This window comes from Diabrotica virgifera, chromosome 8, assembly GCF_917563875.1.
Source record: "Diabrotica virgifera virgifera chromosome 8, PGI_DIABVI_V3a".
In the NCBI taxonomy this organism is placed as follows: domain Eukaryota; kingdom Metazoa; phylum Arthropoda; class Insecta; order Coleoptera; family Chrysomelidae; genus Diabrotica; species Diabrotica virgifera.
This window is the reverse complement of record NC_065450.1, coordinates 166,202,991-166,215,729: the sequence shown is the minus strand read 5'-3', so window position 1 is coordinate 166,215,729 and position 12,739 is coordinate 166,202,991. Positions and strand designations below refer to the sequence as shown.

General features: G+C 33.0%; 1 protein-coding gene and 1 long non-coding RNA gene across 3 annotated transcripts in view; one reads left to right on the top strand and one right to left on the bottom strand.

Moving 5' to 3' along the window:
- Positions 1-9,656, bottom strand: part of LOC126890667 (mitochondrial protein C2orf69) — a 70,417-nt gene extending 60,761 nt beyond the window's left edge. The window contains exon 1 of the mRNA XM_050659788.1: positions 9,481-9,656. The gene's annotated coding sequence lies outside the window, so the exon portion shown is untranslated. The remainder of the gene's footprint in view (positions 1-9,480) is intronic.
- Positions 9,657-9,709: 53 nt separating this feature from the next.
- Positions 9,710-12,525, top strand: LOC126890668 (uncharacterized). 2 transcript variants are annotated; one of them, XR_007700404.1, is made up of 4 exons: positions 9,710-9,899; positions 9,960-10,162; positions 10,219-10,460; positions 10,876-12,525. It is a non-coding gene; the product is annotated as an uncharacterized LOC126890668 (long non-coding RNA). The 2 variants fall into 2 exon arrangements; XR_007700403.1 differs by having other exon boundaries at positions 9,718-10,162.
- Positions 12,526-12,739: the final 214 nt, after the last annotated feature.

Genomic DNA, 12,739 nt, shown 5'->3' with positions numbered 1-12,739 from the left:
AATGCAACCCTAGACCAAAAATTCTCATCACGGTTTATAAATTCATTACAAAATTCAACTCATCTCCTCTTGTGATCCTCAGTCAAAAAAGGTTTCCTTGCAGCTGCACAATTTAGCAGTCCACTTGCTTTAATTCTTCTACGTGCAGTGCGAATACTGCCTGGAAACGCTGTCTCTTCTCTTGCTTTTTGAGCTGTGGCAAAAGGAGATTCTTTCAAATAATCTACTAACATCTCATCCTGTTGATCTGTGGAGATCTTCTGCCCTCTTGAACCGCCCAACCGTGCTATAGTGAAAATTATCCCATCTTTGTTTGATCTTCCATATGCACATATGGCTCACGTTCAAATCAGCAGCAACTTACCTTAGTGACCAACCTCCTTCGAGTTTGGCAATTGTTCTTGCTTTTTGCGCATCATTCAAATGTATTCTAACCATTTTGGAGGAGTTTGATATACTTTTATTTTATTTTTGAACACTCGCGAAAGTTTTGACAAGCATTGACTTTTTGAAATTTTTTGACTTTGACATTTGTCAAATCCGTACGACACTGCAATTTTACAGTATTACAATATAAAAAGTAAGGTGTAAACTATTCAGTGACCGTAACTGTACATCGAAAACAGTTAAGAAGATCATGTTTTGCGATCTGAAAGCCATATTGTATATGACATATTGGTGCAAATGCACGTGTTCAAGTCAAGTTAGTCGACTTTTATCTTACATTAATAGGAACTAAAAAAGAAGAATCTGCTTTACAGCAATAAAATTGATAAACTACAAAACGTTTTACAGCATTTTCAATATATGCGTTCTTTTTGATTTTCACTGACAGTCAAAATTAGGTCGTCAAAATAAGCTGTAGTTGTAGACTTAGAAGATGTAAAACCATGTTGAAAATTATGCAAGACACTATGCTTTTTTAGGAATGCGTTTATTCTAGTATAAACCAGAGTATCAATTATCTTTGAAAACACAGATAAGAGACTTATGGGACGGTAGTTGTTAAGGTCATCTTTATCACCACTTTTGAATGAAGGGATTACAATAGATAGTTTAAACATACTAGGAAATATTCCTTGTTGAAAAGAGGCATTACAAATATCCCTCAGAGGATCTGCGAGAGCGTGAATGCATTGTTTTAATAACTTAGGGGAAATCTGATCAAAACCACAACTGTGTTTGGATTTAAAACTTCCGACTATACTAGTTATTTCCTGTGGGTTAGTTCGATATAAAAACATAGAACAACTATTACGGTTTTTTGATGCTGATGTAAACCAACCTATTTTAGTAGGATCCAAAGCGGCAAGTAACTTTGGAGCCATTTCAACAAAATGGTGGTTAAATTTGTCGGCTAAATTATTATTATTATCACTAGGTACTTTTGAGTTGTTTTGTTTCCCGAATGTTAAGTTTACTAAATGCCAAATACATTTCATTTTATTTGATGATTCGTTTAACTGTCTCATGAAGTGACTACTTTTTGCTGCTTTTAATTTAATTGAATATTCTGTCTTTGCCAAATGCAGGACTGGCCTAAGATTACTATTTTGCTGACAGATCGTTTCTAAAAGTTTTAGTTGATCCCTTAAATTGTACAGTTCCTGCGTAAACCAATTCGGACGTGTACATTTTTTAGGTTTACATTTAAGTAGTGGAAAATGGGACCGAAAGTAATTTTGGATAGTATTTAAAAAAGCTAATGATTTATCCTCCGCAGAAATTGTATTAAATACCTCTGACCAATTTGTTGACTCAAGGGTTTGAACAAAACGATTTATGTTCCTTTCACTATATGAACTGATAAATATATAGGCATCATTGTCTGTGTTAATGCTACATTGGAACAATTGCGCATGATGATCAGAGATAAAACCTTCCACAACCATTGTTTTTTGTTGGTGATTTATGTTTGTAGCAATATAATCAATTTGAGTTTTACTAGTTGCAGTTACTCTTGTATAATCATTCACAGTTACTGTTAAGCTATAAGAATCTAAAACATTTACCAAGTTCTGCTTACTAAGGCTACGGCTCCACGGGCGAGAAATTGACGCTAGCAGTAGCAGTAAAATGAACTTAAGGTTCCGCGGAACGGAATGGGAATAGCCGAACTGAACCGACTACGCACAAGTCCTGTAGTCGGTACAGTTCGGCTACTCCTATTCTGTTCCGCGGAACCTTAAGTTCATTTTACTGCTACTGCTAGCGTCAATTTCTCGCCCGTGGAGCCGTAGCCTTAGTGAATTTGATTTGAAATCTATATTAAAGTCACCTGTTAATACTATAGCCTTACCTTCGGAGACTAGTACATCAAGTATTAGATCCAGTTTTGACATAAAAACATCAATCCAGGCAGATAAATACACAACACAACACAATTAAAAAGACAATAGTCTATTTCAACAGCACTCACTTCAAAGTTATATTTCTCAGATTGAGAACATATATTAGAACGTTCCTTCCAAACCACACCCTCTTTCACATATATTGAAGACCCTCCATGTTCCCCTTGGTCATGGCAGAAAGATGAAGCCAGAGAAAATCCATTTATATGGTGTAGTTCTAGTTGTTCTTTAGATTTCCAGTGCTCAGTTAAACAGACACATACATTATGTAGACCTTCGCACTGCAGGAAGAACTCTAGTTTTTCAATGCTTGTTGATACACATTGTATATTTTGATGAAGTAAGCCAAAACTTTTTTGATTGATAGTTGAAGCATTTTTACCAACTGTGTCAAAATTAGGAGAATTGAATACTTCTAACTTATCCAATTTAAAACCAGTCTTCTGACTAACACTTGGGATATTTAATAATGTAATATCTGGATTATATCTGTAATATTTAATAATTGGATTCGGTCGCTGACCAGCGAATAGAACACACGTGTTTAGCTCGTATCTTAACTCGATTCTCGGGCAGATATAGCAATAAAACAATTGTGTTATACAAAAGTGCAGTGTAACTATAAACCAATATATGTAGGTACATAAATAAACAACCTAATTAGTTAACTAATTATACAGTGAAAAAATCGGAAAAAAGTAATTCCAACGATAAGGAATTAAATTCTTGTGTAAAGTGATAAAAACTTGTGTGATATCGAATATAAACAAAGCAGGTTTTGCAGTAGGTGGAAACAAAACAATATTGTGAATGGTGTATTTCTACAGGAAAATAAAGCATATTAATAAACAGAATCAGCTGTAAGTAGAAAACTTTATTATAATATAATTAATTTTATTATAAACAGATAACCAGGGCCGGATTTTGATTTTGATTTTACCTAGGAATAAAAGTGCTGGAAAATTAGTAACGGCTAGCGCGGGTGCGGGTGGGAATTTGAACTGTGAGTAGAGTTCTCCACGAAACTTCACCCGTGACGCATTGACTAATAACTCTAGCACGAAAAATAACTAGGAATTAAGAACAATGAGTTCAGATAGCGAATTAGATGATGAAATGAAAAGGAGAAGGGAAGAGGAGGAACATCCCAGCAAAAAATCAAAAATAACAGCTAGAACATCACAAAAAACAGATGAAGATAACATAAGTGGAATGGAACAAATGATGAAAATGATGAGGGAATTAGCAATGGATATAAAAGACATAAAAAAAGAACAATATAGATCTGGAGACGAAATCACACAACTAAAGAATGAAATTAAAGAACTGAAAGATCAACAAAGCGGCTACAAAGATGAAATAAAAAAGCTGCGAGAAACAAACGAAAAAGCTATAAATCAAATAGGTCAATTAGAAAAAGAAATTAGTATAGCAAATGAAAAAATAGAGAAATTGGAAAGAGAAAGAAAGAGAAAAAATGTAATAATACAAGGAATAAAAATTGATACAAATGATCAGAAAGTTTTACGAGGGGCTATGGAGAATTTTATGGAAAAAGAGCTACAAGTTTCAGTAGATGTAAATGGAGCAAGGAAAATAGGAGAAAATACTGTCATAGTGGAACTCAACAGCGTGAAAAACAAAATAGAAGTAATGAAAAATAAAAGTAAATTAAAAAACAAAAAGGACGAAAGAATCTATATTAATGATGATATGTCAAAAGAAGAAAGAATTATTCAGAAAGAAATTAGAAGCAAGGCTATGGTAGAGAGGCATAATGGAAAAAATGTAAAAATAGGATACCAGAAGCTAATCATTAATGGTGAAATATGGACATGGAATAACAGCCAACAACAACTCATAAAAGAGAAAAATATACAACCAAAAAACTAGCAATACAACGAAAGCAGACTGAAATAACGGAGACGACATGGCAAAGTACAGGTACACGAAATAGACAAAATGTACAGATTATTAATGAAAAGCAGCCCATAAAAGAACATATATTAGTAGGAACATGGAATGTAAGAGGAACATACGAAGAAGGAAAACTGAAACACCTAGTAGATGAATGTAAAAAATATAAATTCGAAATAGTAGCACTACAAGAAACGAAACAACTAGGCCAAAACTCAATGGAAATAAATGACTATTTATTTTTCAATAGCGGAGGCGAAAATAGAATGTTAGGCACAGGATTTGTAGTAAACAAAAAGCTGAAAGATCTAATCGTTGACTTTAAACCAATTTCAGAGAGAATATGCATACTAAGAATAAGAGGAAAATACCAAAAAATAACATTTATAAACATACATGCACCGACTGAAGAGAAAAACATAGAGATAAAGGAAGACTTCTACAGTCAAATAGATACAGTATTCGAAAATATTCCCAAATACGATATAAAAATAGTACTAGGTGATGCTAATGCCAAAATAGGAAAAGAAGAAATATACACACCCACCATAGGAAAATATAGTCTGCATGAAACAACGAATGAAAATGGTCACCTCTTAATAGATTTTGCAAAAGAAAAAAACATGATCGTTATGAGCACGTACTTTCAACACAAAAGAATATATCAAGGAACATGGAGATCACCAGATGGAAAAACCATAAATCAAATAGATCATGTGCTCATCGAAAAAGACATGGAAAAATGTATAAAGAACATAAGAACATATAGAGGACCGGATGCAGACACAGATCACTTTATAGTCGGAATACAACTTAAACAGGTTATACCAGTTCTTAGAAATCAACAGAAAAAAAGGTACAAAGTAACTAAACCTATTAGACTACTGTCAGAAGAAGAACAAAGTAAATATGAAAGACTAGTCACTAGAGAACTGGAAAATATTGCAAAAAATGAAAACATCGAACAAAAATGGACGCAAATAAAAGTATGTATGACCAAAGCAGCGCAAGTCAGTAATAGAAATATAAAAGATGGATTCAAAGAATGGTTTGATGAAGAATGTAAAATAGAACTGGATGAAAGAAATAAGTTAAGACTCAAAATGATGCAAGTGAAAACACCAGAGATGGAGATACAATACAACGAACAAAGAAAACGAACTAAAAGAATCATAAGAGCAAAGAAAAGAAAGTACAACGAAGATAAATTGAAATGCATAGAAGAAAACTATAAAAATGGAGAAGTCAGGAACTTATATCAAGGAGTAAAAAATGAGAAAAAGGGGTTCCAAAGAAAACCTGTACACTACAAAAGCAAAAATGGAAGGAATTTAGTAAGCGACGAAGAAATACTGAGCAGATGGAGAGAATACTTCGAAGAGCTTCTAAATGAAATTCCCACAACAGAATATGCAGAAGAAGAAGAAGAAGGACCGAATGAAAATATTGATCAAGAAGAAATACAGGAAAGACCGCCTAATGAAAAAGAAATAAAAGAAATAATAGAAAAACTAAAGAAAAACAAGAGCCCAGGTAAGGATGAAATAACAGCTGAAATGTTTAAATATGGAGGACCAGTACTAATTAAGCATTTGGAAAAGCTGATAAAAGAAATTTGGGAACAAGAACACATACCAAAAGAATGGACTGAAGCCACACTGTGTCCAATTCACAAAAAAGGCGACAAAAGTTTATGCCATAATTACAGGGGAGTAGCCCTACTAAACGTTGCATATAAAATACTTGCAGTACATATAAAAGACAAGATAACACAAAAGATAGATAATGACATAGGAGAATATCAATGTGGATTCAGAAGAGGACGCAGCACGGTGGATCAAATTTTCCTGCTGCGTGAGATACAAGCGGAAAGCTACGAATACGGAAAATCTACAATGGCCCTATTCATTGACTTTAAACAAGCTTTTGACAGAGTTAAACGAAAAGAAATATACAAAGCACTATGTGAAATTGGAATTAGTAAAAAATTAATAAAGATGGTAAAAGTTACACTCAGAGAAACAGAGAACAGGGTTAAAATAAATGGAAAGGAAACAGATAAGTTTAGGGTCGGTGAAGGGGTACGACAAGGAGACCCACTGTCATCACTGTTGTTTAGTATCCTTCTTGAAATAGTCATCAGAGAAGCCGAAATTAACAGGACAGGACTTGTATACCAACGAAAACACCAATGCTTGGCATTCGCTGATGACATAGTAATGATAGCCAGAAGCAAACAAGAATTAAAAGAAATACTAAAAAGACTAGAGGCGATAGGAAGAAAGAAAGGGATATACATAAACGAAGAAAAGACTAAATATATGGAATGGACAGAACGAGAATACACACAAGGACAATACCTGACAATAAACACAGAGGCAAAAATATATAAATTCGAGGAAGTAGAGAGATTCCAATATCTAGGAGCGACATTCACTAGGAGACCAAATATAAAAGAAGAAATCCAAGCGAGAATTATGGCTGGCAATCGTTGTATCTTTGCTCTAAACAACTTATTGAGAAATAAGAACATATCTAGAGGGGCTAAGATAAGAATATACAAGACAGTGATAAGACCTATAGTCTTGTATGCCAGTGAAACATGGACGATGAACAAATCCGAGCAAGTCATGCTTAAAGTATGGGAAAGAAAAGTCCTAAGAAAAATATTTGGCGGAAAGATATGGAATGGAATGTGGATAAGAAGACCAAATGTGGAATTGGAGAGGATGTATGGTGAACCAAACATAGTAGGGATCGTAAAATCACAAAGACTGAGATGGTTGGGACATATCCAAAGGATGCCAAACACGAGACTTCCCAAAAAAATACTAACGGGAGGAATAGGAGGAAAGAAGAAGAAAGGTAGACCGAAAACCAGATGGAAGAAAGATGTTGAAAAAGACATAGAAGAACTGAAAATCACAAATTGGAAAAATAAAGCAGCAAATAGGAGAGATTGGAAAGGAATAGTAAACCAAGCCATGGGCCTTCTAGGCCTGGAGAGCTAAACTATATATAATATCTGGATCAAAAACTAAACTTCTTCTGTCTGTTTTTTCTTGTGGTAAAAAAAATGGCTTACAACAGCTCCACGAGGCCAAACTTTGGGATTCATGGCCTTGTTGAAGTTCCCTGAACATATATTTACTTTGAACGATGAGTAAATTGTTGGATGTTTCGATTGAATCATTTCACATGTTGCTTCAGGAAAATTCACTTTAATTAACTCGGTTAGAGAGTCAGTTGTAGTTTCTTTATTAATTCTTGTAACATGTAGAGTTGAAATTTTTGGAATACCCTTAACCTCATCACTATTTCTATTGCTACTTACTATAAATTTTCTTCGTCCGTTAAACTGATGTCGCCTAGGCCTAATAGTTTTCCATTCTTGATCATTTTCTGCTTCATTTATAGGTATTTCATCGTTAGAAGGTTTTTCGTCCTCTACTAAATTAATGAACTGATCCATTTTTAATCTGCTTTGTTCAAAAAGCAGTCCTTTCGAAACATCTGTTTTTGTTATTGTTTGGGAATTCCCTTGATTATTTACGTCAGGTTTTTTCTGAGTAATTACCAGTTCACTTTTTGCTGCTCTGCTCATAAAGTTTTGTTTGTGTTCTTCTTTCTTTTTTTCAGCAATATTTAAATTGGTCTTATAATGTGTTTTGGAGTTCACAATAGTACTAGTAGATGACTTTGTATGTATCTTTGGTGAATCTGAATTCTCTTTTAATTGTTTTAGGAGAAAAATTAGATCTTCTTGTTCTTGGCACCTTTTTTCTAGATGATATGTAAGTTTACTTACAGCGTCAAGTTCCTTTTCAATGGTGATGGTCCTGTCTGATAATGTGTCACAGTGAACTCAGGTTATGTTATCTACCAAATCATAAGATTTATTGTCGCTCTTGCTGTTTATAAATTCACCAATTTTATTTATATAGGTAATCACTTGTGGATTTGCAACATTCACTGGTACTTTTAATGTCACAATTATGTCGATTAGTTCATTTTTCTTTAATTTACTAGAATGCATTGAAAGAGACTGGTTGGAAAGCCAAGAAAGCACTGGGAAGACACAGTAAACAGCGATGCACAAGCCCTTTTAGGAGTCCGTGTATAGAGAAGAGCAGCCATAGACAAGCAAGGATGGAGGCAAAAAATAAAGGAGGCCAAGGCTCAATTTAGACTGTAGTGCCGTAGAAGAAGAAGAAGATCTTAATACTGATGATAGGGAGTATAATGCTATATTCCATACAGCTATCCTTGCTGAGACCTCTTTTTATATGTGGTTGTCATCTGTGATTATCACCCCTAGATATTTAAACCCTTTAACTACTTCGAAGTTGTGGTCATTAATAGTTATGTTCTGCCTAACTCTTGGTCTTGGATTTTTGGTTATAGTTCTGCAAGCAAACTAAGAGAGTCATTAATATTGAGCTCAGCGGGGCACTATTGACGGAAATGTGTACTTAAGGTACTAGTATACTTTAGAAGACCAAAAATAAGCATTTTTTCAAGACTTTTTTTCTCAGAACCTTTATTAAAAATGAACATAACACTTTTTACATATTAATATCTGACTCTTAGAGGAGAATACAAAAATATATCTTTCTTTATTTGTGCACGTACACTAATATTGTAGACGGCGCCAGAATCGAGGCCTCGAAAAAAAAGTAGTTCGGATGGCGGACAGTTAATCTCAGGATTGGGATCTTTGAAACAAAAAAATCGTGCGGCATTTGAAAAAAGAAGGTTTCTTACTTGACAATTTACCACCGTTAGTAAAAAATTCAACAAAAAAAGATTTTACAGAAATTTGAAAAATTTTTGTTTTGGCCACCCCTGTTATAGAATCTTGAATAATAAATTATGTAGCCGAAAATTAGTATCTAGCAAAAATCGATTACGTGGAAAGCAAATAGCCATTGAAAAGAGTCACCCATAAAAGGGAAAATCAGTCACACAGTAAAAGATTTGGAAACCATGTGAATATAAAATGAAGCAGAAACTGCAATGAAAGAACATACTTTTATGAATTGGTAGGTAGATCACAAAAAGTGTTATAAAATAAAAGAAATAGAGTGTACTGGAATTTTAATATATTGGAACTCAATATTTGTACAACTTTTTTGTAAAAACATTTAATTTGCCAGTAATGAAATCACAAATTCTCATTTCTGAAATAATATAAAGTAATTATTGTACTTACGTTAATGAAGATAACCCGTATTTGAAAGACACTTTACACTGATACAATTTAAAATATTAATCATTCACAATTAACAGGCAGATGGCAAAGATAAGTAAAATAAATTATATTATAATTAAATGTTTTGTTTATATTGAAACTGAACATCCAGTTTTGACTAGACACTGACACCTGACACACTGACGTACTGACAACTGACACTGCCAAAAATGGGGCCCTGGGCCCGGACTCCGTGCACTTTCGTTTCAAGCGATGCGATCGCATTTATGCAAATTAGCAGAGTATAGACGTAGTAGAAGAGGTGTTCCCAAATTCCCAACAGACTACTAAATTCCACACGGACGTAAGCAGTGATTGGTCGTTATCATCTGATTTTGACATAGATAGACATATGGATTTGGATGAATTTTTGTGGTTATGTAAGTATATTTTTTGCCTGTCTGATTGACACTTTCTTGTTTTTGAAAAATTTGTTCAAGAATGGAAATATGAAGACGTGGAAAGATAGGCAGAAAGTTGAGACAAGTTATGTAAGGTCTAGAACAGTTCACACAAAGAAACAAGATGATTTATACTATGAGTATAGTTTTTAATCAATTTCATGCTATGAGTGTAACAGAAATAACATAATAATATGCAAGGAGTATAGATGCTAGGAGAGTATATTATATTCATTGATGTGGTAAGTCCTTTATTAGTTGCAATAATTAAAACTTATAGGTACTTGTCTATCTTTAGGATATAAGCCCAACTATAAAATAATTAGGACAGAGAAACCTGTTCCATTCATTGTCCCTCCAGACTGATTTGCAAACTGTGAGATCAAGGACAGCTTTCTATCAGTTATGTATTGGAAAACACATGCTAAACCATGCATCTGTAAAAACTACAAGAAAAAATGGTTGTAGAGAAATTAATGAGGTGCCACCCAATAAAATTTCATGAGATTCAAGAATGTGAAAATACATGAGCAATTTCAGGTAGGGATCCTATTAAATTACATAATGTAACTTTAACACAGGTATATGAAAGTGAGTGTAAGGCAGTGGTCTCCAATAAACACTGTACACGGCCTAAGGCATCTATTGGATACCACCAGTTAAGTCGGTGGCTACTACAAATTACTCTGTAATTTGAATTTGTTTTAGAATTACTCTTTTCTGTAACTCTTTTCGGTTGTAAGATAGTTTTCTGTCCTTCAAAGTTTATTAAAAGAACGAAAATGAACAATTTTCCTACAGCGTGACATACGCAGCCTACAACATCTATTGGAGACAACAGCCTTACACATTGTTTTGTAGAGTTTGTAACATTTTTTGTATTCCCTGTTACCAGTGCAACTGTAAAGTATATGAGCTGAAAAATACCTTATGAATAATACTAACTCTGTTTTAGATGATGCTGCAAGGTGCTTGGGAGAAAATAAAAAGAGAAACTGAGTAAACATTGAATTTGATATTAAGATAGTTTTTTAGCTCACAAATGTTTTTTGTTTTGTATCTGTATTAAATTTTTATTATACAGTAGGTACTTAGCACCCCAATTATCCGTGCTCCTCGTGACCGGAAGTGGCACGGATAATTGAAAAGCACAGATGATCCAATCATTAATTTCTTATACAGTGAGCACGTAAAGGTTGGAATAAATTCATTTTCTCGAGAATGGACGACTTTTGAAAAAAATCCCAAAACAGGTCAATTTTTAATTTTAAATTACGACTTTTTGGCATATATATAATACTAGTGACGTCACCCATCTGGGCGTGATGACGTCATCGATGATTTTTTTAAATGAGACTAGTAGTCGTGTGATAGCTCATTTGAAAGGTAATTCAATTCTCTATTCAGTAATATAAACATTAACATAATTATTTATACAGGGTGTCCAAAAAATTTATTTTTGTATTAAATTTATTGACATAAAAAGAAGAATGTATGTAATTTATTTATTTCAAAATACATTTTACTGCTCGCAGAAAACAGAAAAAAATGTATATTTGAAAAATAATCATTGCTTTTTGCTTAAATTAAATGTTCAAATTGTCACGAGGCTGGTGGGTACCTGCTTTAATATTGAATTTAAGCCAAAAACAATATTTATTTGCCAAAAACACATTTTTTCCTGTTTTATGATAGCAGTAAAATGTATTTTGAATTAAATAAATTACACTCATTCTTCTTTTTATGTCAATAAATTTAATTCAAAAAAATTTTTTTTGGGCACCCTGTATAAATAATTATGTTAATGTTTATATTACTGAATAAAGAATTGAATTACCTTTCAAATGAGTTATCACACGACCCCTATTCTCATTTAAAAAAAACATCGATGACGTCATCACGCCCAGATGGGTGACGTAACTAGTATGACATATATGCCAAAAAGTCTTAATTTAAAAATAAAAATTGACCTGTTTCGGGATTTTTTCCCAAAATCGTCCGTTCTTGAGAAAATGAATTTATTCCAACCTTTACGTGCTCACTGTATATGATTCATATAAGAATATTTCATAAGAATTTATTATGCATGATATGTACTTACCTATCATAAAAAAATAACAGAAAAAATAAATCTTTCATTATGAGTCTCCTTTTCTGCATATAGAGTTTCTGTCGAGTGATTAAAGTGATGCTATTTTGATAAAACCTTAAAAATTCAATTTGAGTAATAGAAAATCATAGCACGGATAATCCGCAGCCCGGATAATGTGCACACGGATCGGGGTTCTACTGTAGTTGTATAGGCTAATTTACAAGAATGTTAGTTTGTTTTTATAGATTTTACTTGATTCATAAATATTGTGAAATTTCTTATAAGATTATATTTACATATATACGCATACTTAATTTAGGTCTGAATTTTAAAGAATTGTTAAGTAATGATGTTATTTTATAGACAACATTATAATATACTAGAGTTGTACTTTAAAAATCAAAATATTACTGGGTCCCAGGCGGGGTTTTACCTTCGCCATTGCACCAATAAGAGCCTCCCCTCCTTTGATTTCCGAGATTTTTAATAAAGAATAAAAAATTTTAAACATTAGGTATTTAGTGTTTTATTTAGTTTGCAATAGTTATTTTCAGTAAACATTTTTTATTATCGTATATTTATGGTGAAAACAATATTTAGTGTAAGGTTCTAGAAATTAAAGTCATTTTGAATTTATGCAAGGCAGGTCCACAACAGCAATTTTTATTTTAAGACAGCTAATGGAAAAACTTGAGAAAGAGAAAAAGAAAGACTCGCACATAGTATT